Genomic DNA, 13,995 nt, shown 5'->3' with positions numbered 1-13,995 from the left:
ATTTACAATCAGAATATTTATGCCCACTTTTGTTACAGTAGTGACATTTAGCCGCAGACCTGTTTTCAGATCTTTCATAAGCATTGGAAGTAGCTATCATGAGATTAGCTGATTCCGTTTCAGTTGACTTGTAAGTCGACTGGTCCGACCGACTGGTCGATTTAGTTCTGATTGGTTCCTTTCCAGTTGACTTGTAAGTCATCTGGTTTGACCTAATAGAACTGTGACTGGTGGATTTGCGCAAGCTGTTAAGCTGCATTTGCAATTCCTCAAACTCTTCTTGAAGTACGTCCTTTTCAATTTCACATACTTCATGTTTGAGTTTCCAGTCTTNTACTACCGAAGTGACCATCAACTTAACCACATTGACCTTTTTCTGAGACATATATGAAAGTACAAGAGGGGGGTGAATTGTAGATAATTAAAGTTAATCGTTAACAAGTTGACTTAAAACTTAAGTAGTCGACTAAATATGGCAATCTTGCAGATATAGTAATTCGAGGTAATAAGCAGAAAGTAAATGCAAAAATTTAAAGACACCAGGAATTTTTATACTGGTTCGGATTCAATGTGAATCCTAATCCAGTCCCCTTGGGTTGCAAGGGATTTCTCTTCAAGTGAATAAGTTTTCTTTCGAGTACAGATTTGATGTATGTCGCTCAGTTTCTCTAGCACTCGTTTGATACAATGTCTCACCAGTTGTACGCCCTCTTTCTATCCCTGACTTGTTACACAACAGATCTATATAGGCTACTATGCTTGTTTGCAGTAGAATGAAGAGAGTTATTTTGGTTTGATCAAAGTATACTAAGGATGGAGTTACACTGTGAATTTATACAAGGATCAATGGTGAAGGCTTGTCAACCCAAGGGTTTTGATCCTTGGAAAGAGTTGATTCTTTCCAAGAATAAAGAACTATCCGTTGCTTCTCTTCAGACCTTTTCCTTCGGCAGATAACGGGTTTGACAGGATTCTTCCTTGATTGTTGGACCTTCCAATCTTGACCGCCGTCCGGATCTTCTAGCTTTAATAGTTCTTCAGTGATTTGATCTGACTCGTCAATCACAGATTGCGTTGAATCTTTATTCCATTATGGCAGATTTGATTTCCCAAAATCATGGAGCTAATCCTGATTTGCTGATGTAGTACTGTTTCTTTCCTTGTACATCGTAAGTATTTCAGGCAGCTTCCCTTCAGAATGATTTCCTTCCTTGTTCGACATAGCCGTTCCAATAGTTCCTTTTTACTTCTTTGAACTCCTGCACATGCATATTAATTGCATCATTAAAATATGATCTAACAGTCGTAATTGAAGTTGGAGGGCCATCTGAGGTTACGGACGCCGTGCTAAGAAACGAGCCGTCATCCTCGGGGACGGTCGGCGTTCCTTCATCGGCCGAGGAGAGAGAAAAGGGCATTGCCGAGGACGGTTATGAAACTGGTTCTGACGTTAACCTTGAGGAGGTGCAGAGGTTCAATGAAGGATTCACTCGGGTGTAGGTGAGGTTGGAGGGGTCTTCTCGTACCATCGTGATTCCCATGGACTGTGACCTATTGGTGAACATGGAGGACGTGGTCCCCTCCTTGGTTCCCCTCTATTCTAACGCGAAGGGAAGGACCCTGGCGACGTTCGATGATGTCGCCCTGTCGTCGGGCATAGCCGGCCTTGCCCTGAGGGTGAGTTTTTTCGATCTTCCTAATATCTGTGCCTTGCATCTTTTTCTCTCTCTTTTTCTTTAGACCGACTCTCTCTCTTTTGCTCTCTTTTTTATAGACCATTATCTTGGCGATTGAGAGTGCTCGCTGAGAGGAGAGCCGTAGAGCTACTTTTAAGAAAATGGAAAGAAAGTACCGCGAGTACCGCAACAAGAACTGCGAGATCTGTAGGAGGTTTGGTACGAGTGGCAATTTCCAAGCTATCAGAGACGAGCTGAAGCAGAAAGATAATGAGCTTGCAAAAGTCATCAGTAAATGCAGTGAGCTCGAAGGGGAGCTTAGGGACAAAGAAGAAGAGCTCGAAGTGAGCAAGGGAGTTGAGGTTGAGTGTGTGGATCTTTAGACCCAAGTGGTATCCTTGCAGGCCGAGCTCGAGCAATGTTCGACCAGGGCTGACGCTTTGAGAGATAAAGTCATCGAGAAGACGGCGGAATTGGAGAAGGCCGAGTTGGCCAGTTCGGCAAAGGTGGCGGCATTGGAGGATGCAATCCGCGTCCTCGGGTCTAAACGGGCGAATGATATGGAGACGGCCACGCTCAGGGAGGCACGACTTGATGAGCGGATTGGGGGGTTGGAGAAAGAGGTCTCGAACCTTGGTGATCAAACCGCCGCTCTCGAGGCTGAGAAGGCGCAGTTGTTGGCTCAGCCGTCCTCCTCTCACACTTCTGCTTACCCTAATGTTTCACGAGATTTGTATGAGAAGTGGATCCACGCCGAGGCCCAACTAGACATATTCAAGAATTTGATGACGGTGGGGAGAGTTCCTGAGGTTGATTTCGAGGATGCTTGACTCAAGGCGCATCCAGCTCGGGTCGCTTGTGGTTATGATCCTGCTACACCGGGGCCTGGTGATGGCGAAGAGGATTTGGACGGGATTGAACAGGGTACCTGGTACGAGGACACATACTCTGATGGCGAGGGCGATGGTGGAGATGGCGCTGCTGAGTGGTTAATTCCTTTGTAATTTTGGTGCATACTTTTGTGGGCGTCTTTTTAGCCTTTGTAAAGAATATTTTTGGAGTATGAAATGTTATTTTGTTTGTTTCTACACCTTTTCTCTGTTTGGTCCTGTATGTTTCTTTCCTTAATTCTGCTATTTGGCCGCTTTTAGCTATAGAAGCTCGGTTTGTACGTTGATCGAGTTTGAATGCCGAACTAGGTAGTCGTGACCTGGGTCCAATAAGTGTTGTTGAACGAGGTCAAACATTGCCGGAGCTTAATTTGAAACGTAACTTAGTTGATATAGGCAAGGTCGAACGTAACCTAAACCCAACAATGACCGAGGGTTGATCTGAACGAAACTGAATGTGGATTCGAACGAGGTCGAATGTTTAGTTAATTCGAACGAGGTCGAATGTGAGTTAATTCGAACAAGGCCAAATGTTTAGTTAATTCAAACGAGGTCGATTATGAGTTAATTCGAACGAGGTCGAATGTGAGTTAATTCGAACGAGGTCGAATGTTTAACTAATTCTAATGAGGTCGAATGTTTAGTTAATTCGAATGAGGTCGGATGTGAGTTAATTCGAACGAGGTCGAATATTTAGTTAATTCAAACGAGGTCGAATGTTTAGTTAATTTGAACGTTAATTCGAATGAGGTCGAATGTGTGTTAATTCGAATGAGGTCGAATTTGAGTTGATTCGAACGAGGTCGAATGTTTAGTTAATTTGAACGAGGTCGAATGTTTAGTTAATTCAAATGAGGTTGAATGTGAGTTAATTTGAACGGGATCGAATGTGAGTTAATTCGAACGAGGTCGAATGTTTAGTTAATTCGAAGAGGTCGAATGTGAGTTTATTCGAACAAGGTCGAATGTGACTTTTGCTTAATCGATGCTGCGTTATTTTGGCGGCAACATGGGCGAGCTTCATGTACCTGTGCTGTGCTTATATATATTGGAGAAATTTACATATTTTCCGGCAGGCATTCCTGTCACAGTCTATCTGGCATTCTAGTCCCAGTCTATCTAGTCCCTTCATTAGTCAACCTGGAGAAGTATTGAGAGGTTGGGCAATGGACTGATCGGTCTGCATCCTCGTCTGTTCATACTTTATCTTGAAATGTCCTCCTTGTCTACTCATTAAATACCTTCCCGAGAAAACCCAATTGGGACAAAACTCGGGTGAGGGAAAAAGAGTACGGCTTGGAGAACATTTTTCCTTAGAAGTTAAAGTACTTGAGGTGGGCGATGTTCTAGTTGTTTGGTAGTAGTTTTCCTTCCACCGTTTCTAGTTGAAATGACCCTTTGTTTGCTGTTGCCGTGATTTTATATGGGCCATCCCAATTCGTTCCCAGCTTGCCCTCCCGCGGGTCTTTGTTTGCATGTGTTTTGGCCTTGAGTACGTAGTCCCCGACTTTGACTGGTCTGACCTTGGCTTTTTTGTTGTACTAGCGTTCTGCCTGTTGTTTTTGGGCGATCATCCTTATGTAGGCCATATCTCTCCGTTCTTCGGCTTCGTCGAGGTCCTGCCTTTTGCTTTCTTCATTCCTCAACCTGCTCTCATGGGAGTATCTCAGACTAGGTTCTTCGACCTCGACTGGTATTACTGCATCGGTCCCATAGACTAATGAGTAGGGTGTCTCTCATGTGCTCATTTTTGGCGTTGTGCGGTATGCCCATAGCACTTCTGACAGTAGTTCCGGCCATAGTCCCTTGGCGTTCTCGAGCTTTTTCTTCATGATGTTCAGTATTGATTTATTGGAGGACTCCGCTTGCCCATTGCCCACGGGATGGTATGGAGTGGAGAGTATTCTTTTGATATGCCATTTCTCTAAGAACTCGACGATCTTTTTCCCGGTGAATTGGGGTCCTTTGTCACAACTGATCTCTTTGGGAAGGCCGAAGCGGCACACAACATTCTTCCATATGAAGGCAATTACTTCTTGTTCGCGTATCTGGGCGAATGCTCTTGCTTCTACCCACTTAGAAAATAGTCAGTTAAAACCAAAAGAAATTGTACGTTACCTCGCCTTGCTGGGAGGGGGCCGACGATGTCCATCCGGCACTTGATGAAAGGCCAAGGTGAGGTGACTGAGTGGAGGTGCTCACCCGCTTGGTGGATCATAGGGGCATATTTTTGGCATTGTTCGCATTTTCTCATGAAGTCAGCGGCCTCTTTTTTCATGGTGGGCCAATAGTAGCCTGCCCGTATGAGACATCTGACTAGAGCCTGATTGCCGGAATGAGCTTCGCAGTGGCCTTCATGAACTTCTTCTAAAACGCGTCGTGTCTAATTTGGGCCTAAGCATTTAGCTAGGGGGCCGCCATATGTCCTTTTGTATAGGTCGTTGTCTATGACGCTGTACCTGGCCGCTTGCATTCGAAGCTTCTTGGCTTCTTTTTTATCATCTGGAAGCATAGGGTTGCACCAGTCCCAAGTTAGGTTTATAGTGCTTACCTTGATTTGATCTATCGATGAGTCGAGGAGGGTGACCACGTTTCCTTCTCCGATTATACTTTTGGTGGCTGCCGCTAATTTGGCAAGGCCATCTGCTTTGATGTTTTGCGCTCGAGGGATCTGGTCGACCTGGCACTCATCAAATTTGGGCAGCAGCTTACAGATCTCGGCCTGATATTTTTGTAACCTCTGCTCCTTGATTTGGAAAGTCCCTGTGACTTGGTTGATGACGAGTTGAGAGTTGCAGCGTAGGACGACTCGCCTCTCTCCGTACTTGAGTGCCAGCCTTAACCCTACAATCACAACCTCATTGTTATTCATGTCCAGGCACCTTATGGACTGGCGAATAACTTTGCCTGTCGGGACCTCGAGTACGAGTCCCTGTCCGGACCCTGATGCATTAGAGGCGCCATCGGTATACAAAATCCATAGATCCTATATTTAAGAGGAGGTGTTGGCGGCTTCTCTTTCGACTTCAGGCATTATTTTTGCGCTGAAGTCAGCGATAAAGTCGGCAAGTACTTGCGACTTTATCGCCGTTCGCGTTTGATATGTGATATCATGTTCGCTTAATTCTATGGCCCATTCGACCAATCTACCCAATAGATCGGGCTTATGCAAAATACTTCTCAAGGGAAAAGTCGTGACTACCGAGATGGGGTGGCACTGGAAGTAGGGTCTAAGCTTTCGTGAAGCTACGACCAAGGCCAGGGCCAATTTTTCGAGGTGGGTATACCTCGTCTCGGCGTTGACTAAGGTTTTGCTAATGTAATAGATGGTAGATTACGTACCTTTATTTTCTCGAACCAGGACTGCACTCACCGTCACTTCGGATACGGCCAGGTAGACGAGTAGGCATTCTCGGGGTTCTGCTTTGGAGATCAGTAGCGGTGATGATAGGTAAGCCTTTAACTCCTTCAGGGCATCGACGCACTCAGAGGTCTATTGGAGGCCCTTGTCTTTTTTGAGTACGCCAAAAAACTTGTGGCATCTGTCGGATGACCGTGGGATGAATCTCGAAGGGCGGCTATACGGTCGATCAATCTCTGAACCTATTTTTTGTTGGTTAAGTTCTCCGGTATCCCCTCTATTGCTTTGATTTGGTTGGGGTTGACCTTAATGCCTCGTTGTTGACACTAGGAATCCCAGGAATTTCCCTGAGGTCATGCCGAAAAAGCACTTTTCAGGATTCAGTTTCATTCCATATCACCTAAGTATATCGAAGACTTTTTTTAGGTGGTCGATGTGATCCTCTTTCCTTTTGGACTTGACCAACATGTCGTCTATGTAGACCTCCATGGTTTTGCCGAGTTGGTCTTTGAACATTTTTTTCACCAACCTTTGATACATCGCCCCCACGTTTTTCAGTCTGAAAGGCATCACCCTGTAGCAATACGTTCCTTGGTGGGTGATGAAGGTGGTCTTCTCCTGGTCTTCCTCCTCCACGAGGATCTGGTTGTAACCCGAGTATGCGTCTAAGAAGCTTAACAGCTCGTGCCCGGCGGTTGCGTTTATGAGCTGGTCGATATGGGGCAGCGGGAATGAGTCTTTTGGGCATGCTTTGTTCAAATCTGTTTAGTCCACGCACATCCGCCATTTTCCGTTTTTCTTTTTCACCATGACCACATTGGCGACCCACCGGGGGTATTTTGATTCTCTGATGGAGCCGTTTTCCAGTAGTTTTTCAGCCTCTTTGCGGACTGCATCATTTATTGCAGAATTGAACTTCCGCCTAACTTGACATACCGGGGGGGGGGGGGGGGTAAATGGGTCGACGTTCAACTTGTGTGTCGCTATCTCTTTAGGGATACCCGACATATCTGCATGGGAAAAGATAAACAAGTTTGCATTATTAGTTAAGAAATGACGGAATTTACCTGGTTCCTAAAGTTTGTGGCCGATGTAAGCTTTCTTGCTGTGGTCGTTATCATCAAGTTGGACGGTGTCGAGGTCTTCTACTGTCGATCCCGTGGCCTCTATGATTTCGGGGCCTTTGATGATATCCTTCCTTTCATCACCGCTCGACCCTATTAATTGCTATGCCTCTTTGGCTTTGCCCTTCATTTGTTGGGTGTATGCACAATCCTGGGCGATGCGATAGCATTCTCGGGAAGTGCGTTGTTCTCCTCGGATACTGAATACTCCCCATGGGTGGGAAATTGGATAACTTGGTACAAGCTGGAGGGGATGGCCTTCATGGCGTGTATCCAAGGCCGACCTATTATGTCGTTGTACGTAGTATCCTAGTCCATGATGTGGAATGTGGTTTCCAGCATGACACCGACGGCAAGGACGGGGAGTGTGATATCTCCGGAGGTTCGTTCAACTGCATTGCTAAAACCGATAGGTGTGCTGCAGCGTGGATTTATTCACTAAACAGTTGCCTAGATGTCAAGGACAGTACGAAATTATTTGTAAGAGCTATAGGTTATGAAATTGATAAGCGCATCAGTCAAATTCGAGGATGAATGTTCCAAAGGGGGGAATGATGTTACCCCCTATAGTTTCGTATGTGAGAGTACGTCGTAAGTCAATTGATATAAGCTCTGAAATGAGATCATCTTTGAAAGTACGTAAAGTAAGTTAATCATGTTAACTTGGAGGTTACAAATATTTAAGATCATGGACTGCAAGTACCAAGAGGGTTGGAAGGCTTAGAAGCTAAACCAATTGAAGAAAATAAGTTCCGTCGAAAGTCGACAAGTTGGGAATGTTATAACATGTACTTTTGGGGTGAGACTAGGGTGCTTAAAATGATAAGGAGGTTATTTTATGAGTTATTTTTGTCATATGATAGTCGTGTGTTATGTTTTGAAGTCAAGTGAGTTGTGGAACAAAAGTTGGCAAAGATCATCACAAGTTACATTCATAAATATGCTGAAATTTAGGTCAAATGTAGCTGAGCTTTTCTCCCGATATACCTAGAATTAGGGGATGATCTACCTACCAAATAGAAGATCTACGAGTCTATTTTATAACTCATTAAACCATTCATCAATACGACATAGGAGTAGAGAGATATTTGCAGTTTTGCGAGACTGAGCAGACTACATAGATGACAAGTAGGTGTGTCACTAAAGCTTTTTGAGAAATACATTTCGTGTTTTATATGAGGTGTTTTTGGGACATGCTATATACCAAATTGAAAGTCTTGGAATTTATTTTTTATTGCTCTTGACCGTTCGTTCATACGACATCCGGATAAAAAGATATAAGCGTTTGAAGAAGAGCCAATAATAGGGTGCCAAGCTAGCACCTCTTTGACTTTTCAAAAATGGATATATATAGGCCTTATGTCGTCTCTTTCTTCACTTTTACACATACCACGAACATAATAAAACCCCTAAACTTATCCTCAATCTCCCCACAAGGGTTTCCAAGAATATTAACATCCTGAGTACGAAATCAAGAAGCGATAACACTAGAACGATCCCTACGACGTAAGTATCGCTATATCGCCTCTCTTTTTCATTGTAGTTTGAGTTTTGGAAGGTACTTCATAGTTAAGAAAACGTCTACTTTCTGTATTTAACTTTAAATATCAAGGAAGGTTGATAAATTCGTTTCTTAATAGTTAGAACTCACGGGACGGTGATCGGAAGCCGTGAGTTCGAGTTATTCGACTTGTAGTGGACTATTTTGTGGGCTGTTTCGTGTTGGAGAAACACCAAATAATGATAAAAGGTGTGGAGAAACACCACATAATGACGTAATGGTGGGTTGGTCACTCGTTGTTACATTTTTAGGTTGTTTGACACTACTTTTGTTGTCATTTTATGTATGAAGTGATTAGGGTGTGTGGGCTGTTTTGTGATATATTGTGATGGAGATAAGGTTGGAAAATGATACATACATGTTGTTATTGTTTTGTTCTTGGTGTTTTTGGTATATGATATTGGAGGAGGGCCTTGTTACAGGGGAGATGCTGCCCAAATTTACGTAAATGAGCTACTAGTTTAGGTTGCGAACTTAGCCTTTACTTAGCACTGATTTTGAATCTCCTTATGTTGTGGTAGCTTGATTTGAGTTGTTTGAAGAATTTCTTGGAAGGTATTAAGGACTCAACAGAGTTAAGGTATGGTAAGGCTAAACCTTTCCTTAATTTTGGCATGATCCAGTAACTACATGTGTTTGATAACGAGCCATAAAGAGAAGTTCATATTCCTGAATTTATGTACATTTTCCTAGTCTCATAAGTTACAACATTCTCCCTTATCGGGACTTCATATTTAGTTTAGTTTGGTCTTCTGTCAGCCAATAGAGCAGAGAGTCTATATATATATATATATATATATATATATATATATATATATATATACAGTATTACAGTATTTTCACTACCATCAAGCTATAATCGATAGACAGGCTCCTACTGGGAAACCTCTTATCAGATGGTGAGTTATATACCGAGAATACTGTGGCCGAGCCCCTATGAGCGAGCCCAGAATGGCCGAGATACAGAGCCTAGTATGGTCGAGCGCCTATGAGCGAGCCTACTATGGCAGAGCATTTACATATACCGAGCCTTATAAGGTCGAACATCTATTTTACTTATGATATCGAGAGAGTTGGGTCAGTATCAGCAGGTAAGCATATCTTCAGATTATCTTTGACTCCCAATTACTTTCGGTTCTTATATTATCAATTCAGTTTCAGCTTTCAGTTATTCTGTTGCCCTAATTACTCGGTACAGTATTTCGTACTGACGTCCCTTTTGCTGGAGACGCTGCATATCCTGCCTCCAGGTCCTCATTGACAGTTATACATACCCTCCCAGCAGAAAAAGTCAAACATGAGCTTGGTTGGTAGCTCCACTTCCTCGGGGTTACCAGATCTATACCTTGGAGTCCATTTTATATATACAGGTTTTATGGGTAGGCCGAGGCCCTATCCCGACTATACAGTTCAGTTATCTCTAGAGGCTTGTAGACGAGTCATGTATATTTTGTATATCAGTAGATGTTCATGACGGCTACTATCTTATCCTCGAGTTTCATCTGTGCAAGTACTCGAGGGTGGATATTGCACGCGCCGCTCCCATCATCCACCATAATCGTCTCACATATATATCTAATACGCGTAAAGTGATAACAAGAGCGTCATAGCGAGGAAAAACCAAACCGTGGGTGTCCGACTTATCGAAGATGATACTTTCTTCAAGTTCATCGTACCGTTCACGAGTGATCGACCGTTTGAGTTTGTGGGTGGTGGTGAATTTTACGATGTTGATCGATGCATCATCGCCCCCTCCGACGATCATTTGAATGGTTCAAGTTGGGGAAGGCGATTTTGGTAGGCCCTGGTGCTGTTCTCGTCCTCGAGCGAAGTTAGCCCTTCCTCGATCGCTCAAGCTCTTTCAAGTGCCCTTGGTGAAGCATGTTCACGATCTCTTGTCTTAGAGTGATGCAGTCCTGGGTTTTATGACCTCATTCCTGGTGGAATTCACAGAGGGCGTCTGACTTCCTGGTGTTTGGGTCGGACCTCATCTTCTTTGGCCACTTCACTTTTGGGCCGAGCTTCTCCAATGCGTAGACTATTTTTGAGGGTGAAACACAAAAATTGTGAGCAGACAGTAAGGGAGGCATACATCTCTCGCTTTGGTGAGTCTCTGATCTTGGACTGGATGGGCCTTCATCGTGGTGGGAAGGCAACATAATGGCGCCTCTGACATACGGTTGATGTTATTCTCGGCTGGGTCGTGGACCTGCTAGATCCCTTTTGTTGTTGTTTCTTTGATCTTTTCTGGACTCGGCTTGTACCGTAGTCAACCGTTGGGTTAGTCCATTTAGGTCGTTTTCGTCAGCTCATACCTCGGCACAATAGGCATTGTGTATTTCGTCCCAAGTGGTCGAGGGATATTTCATGAGCTGACTCAGCTGGTTTTTGGTCGCCCTTGAACCGCTTCTGTTCAACTGTTCTGGAAAGCTGCTACAGCTATTCCTTCCGATACATTCGGTAAGGTCATCCTTACCCGGTTGAATCGGGCGAGGAAGTCCCTCAGTCTCTCAGTCGTGGGTTCGATCCCCACAGACGACGCCAAATTATTTGGTGGCAAATATATCATTGAATCTTGCCTCTGCCTTCTTAGCTCCGGCGTGGGCCGTTACGACCTTGTCAGTCATCTCTTGGAATGTTTTAATGGAGCGCGCTAAGTACCAAGTTAATGCGCCCCCGATGAGGGTTTCGCCAAATTATTCAATAGGATGGTGGATACTTGCTCTTTGGCGAGGTCGTTGCCATTTACTGCAGTGACATAGTGAGTCACATGATCCTCAGGATCTGTCGTACCATCGTATATTTTTAGGTACGACGGCATTTTGAAGGTTTTAGGTATAGCATGTGGTGCGCCTTTATCACTGTACGACTGCTCGATAAACCAGCTGGCGTCTCTTTTTGGCAAGAGTTTGGGGGCGCCTGGTATTTTGTCTACCCTTTCTTGATGATCTTTCATTTGGTCTCAGAGCATTTTGTTTTTGTTTTCCATCTCTTCCACCTTCCTTAAAATGGATGTGAGGGTGTTGTCACCTGCATTATTAACTGTCACACCTCCTTTTTTACACACCTACCCCGAAGGATAAATGTATAAGGGAGTTTTTCCACTTAAAGTGTCATTATTCGAAATGGGATTATTTATTCGATTTTTAGAGTCGCCACTTGGGATAGGTTTGGCTTTTGGTGTCCAAGTCACCGGTTTAACTTGAATCCCAAATCGAGGAAAATTTTCGACTTCCCAATTGGAGTCTGCGAACCAGAAATTCTGAATAAGGAATTCTGTTGACCCGAGGGAAGGTGTCAGGCACCCCCGGATCCCGTGGTACTAGCACGGTCGCTTAAACTATTATAAATAGCTAAAAATCTGATTTTTTATACATGTTCCCCTATAGTGCAATTTTAGAATTATTCACCGCTTTCAATTAAATTTTTTTTAAGAAAGTGAACGTCGTTTAAAACGTGTTTTTGGATCACGTCACATGAAATGCACCCGGATCCTCGACACATTTTATTCAACATTTTGGGATTTGGATTTGGGTTGCATGAAATGCACACCCGTATTTAGGAAGGTAAAATTATTGAAAAGTGCGCCTAAAGCGACTAACGTGTTATTAACTTTGCGGGAGGCCATAAAAATTCGCTAAATGGCTGGTCCCAAATTCTACGTATTTTAATATAAGCATTTAAAGAGGCCACGCAATTTGTGAGTTTTATTTGGCGCGGCGCACCTCGTTTATTTTAAGGATATCCTAAGCAAACAATTATTTTCTATTGGATTTGTCTCTAAAAGGGCCTAATTAATTTGAATTAACTACTTAATCTATATATCCTATGACTAACTGTATTATTGAACTAAGCAAACCATTCAAACTCAAAACTAAAATCAGAATAACCAAAGCAATCACGGATTATTTAATTGAAACTAAACACCAAATCAGACTATCAGAAAAAAAACAGAACCAAAATTAAATTAAAAAAAAATCAGCAGAAACAAAAATCAATAAAAACCCTAAAATTTCTAAAGCAACTGACATGAATAATGATTGATCAATGTCATTCAATTGGGATCAACAAAATACGAACAAATATTTAAACTACACAATTGTAGTCTGAACCCTAAAAAAAAATAGTAAAGAAACAAACATGGAAGAACAAGAACGAGAAGAAAACAAAAAATAACAAAAGATGAAATACCTCCGGCTTTGGCTCAGACTCGAATCTGATCAGGCTTTCGTGGAGTTATTTGGACCAAAACCGTCTTTAATCATGTGTTTTCAATGAGAAAACACATGATTAAAGGCAGTTGTAGTGCCAAATCAATGAAATCCCAACCTTGAAAAAATTAGGGTTCCTAGCCAGACTTCGATCTAAAATTCGAAGAGATTCGGTGAGATTCGGAGGAAACTAATTAGAGGTTTAGGAAGAGGGGGTCGAGGAGGCCATGGGGTGTGATTTTGGTTGGATTTTGGGGAGTTAGGGTTTTGCCGCCTCTATTCAATTCAAGATTCGAGCGGTTTAGCTAGGATTTGAGGGAAAAGAAGTGTAGATTCGGAAAGAGGAGAAGGAGGAGCACCTAGGGTGTAATTTTGGGGCTCATCGGAGCATCGCCGCCGCCGGAGGCGATTTTCGGCCGGCGGTGGACGGCGGAGACGCGGTGGTTTGATAGTGGGCGGCGATGGGAGACGGAGATGTACGAGGAAGGGGATCTTTGGTCTCTAGGGTTTTCAAGTATTTCAGACAATTTTATTTAAAATTAAGAAGAATTATGGGCCGTCGGATTAGGAGGGATGGAGGGCTTGGATTAATTTGGCCTTTACTAACTCAAAACGACGTAGTATTCCTCCTATACTACGTCGTTTCATTGGTCTCAAAGGCATGGGGTTTGGACTGGGTACAATTTGGGCTGGACGGGTATTTGGGCTAATTTGGCGTGGGTTTTGGGGTGTTTGACTTGGGCTGGAATTAGAAATGGCCCAAGTTACACACACCAGCCTACTTATTTGTTTTTTTTTCTTCTTTTCTTCCTTTTCTTATTCAATTTTTAGATTTTATTAAGTACAAAATTAAAAGTAGACAAGACCTGATTTAACTCTAAAATTAAACTAATTAATTTTCAAAAATTAAACAAATCCTAGTTTAAAAAGAAAACTTAAGAAAAAAAACAATGCAAAAGGACTATTTTGGTATTTTCTCTTATTTTTTGTAATGTTAATTAACTAATAAAAATGTTAAAATGCAAGTATGCTATTTTTATAATTTTCATGAGTTATATCAAATAAAAATGCATACAAATGCACACAATCACAAAATCATGCAATTAATTCCCTAAAATTCAAATAATAAAAGAAAAAAAATCCTAATTTTAATGAATTCTATAGGAGTAATT

This window comes from Nicotiana attenuata, chromosome 3, assembly GCF_001879085.1.
Source record: "Nicotiana attenuata strain UT chromosome 3, NIATTr2, whole genome shotgun sequence".
Lineage (NCBI taxonomy): Eukaryota > Viridiplantae > Streptophyta > Magnoliopsida > Solanales > Solanaceae > Nicotiana > Nicotiana attenuata.
This window is presented reverse-complemented; position numbering follows the sequence as displayed.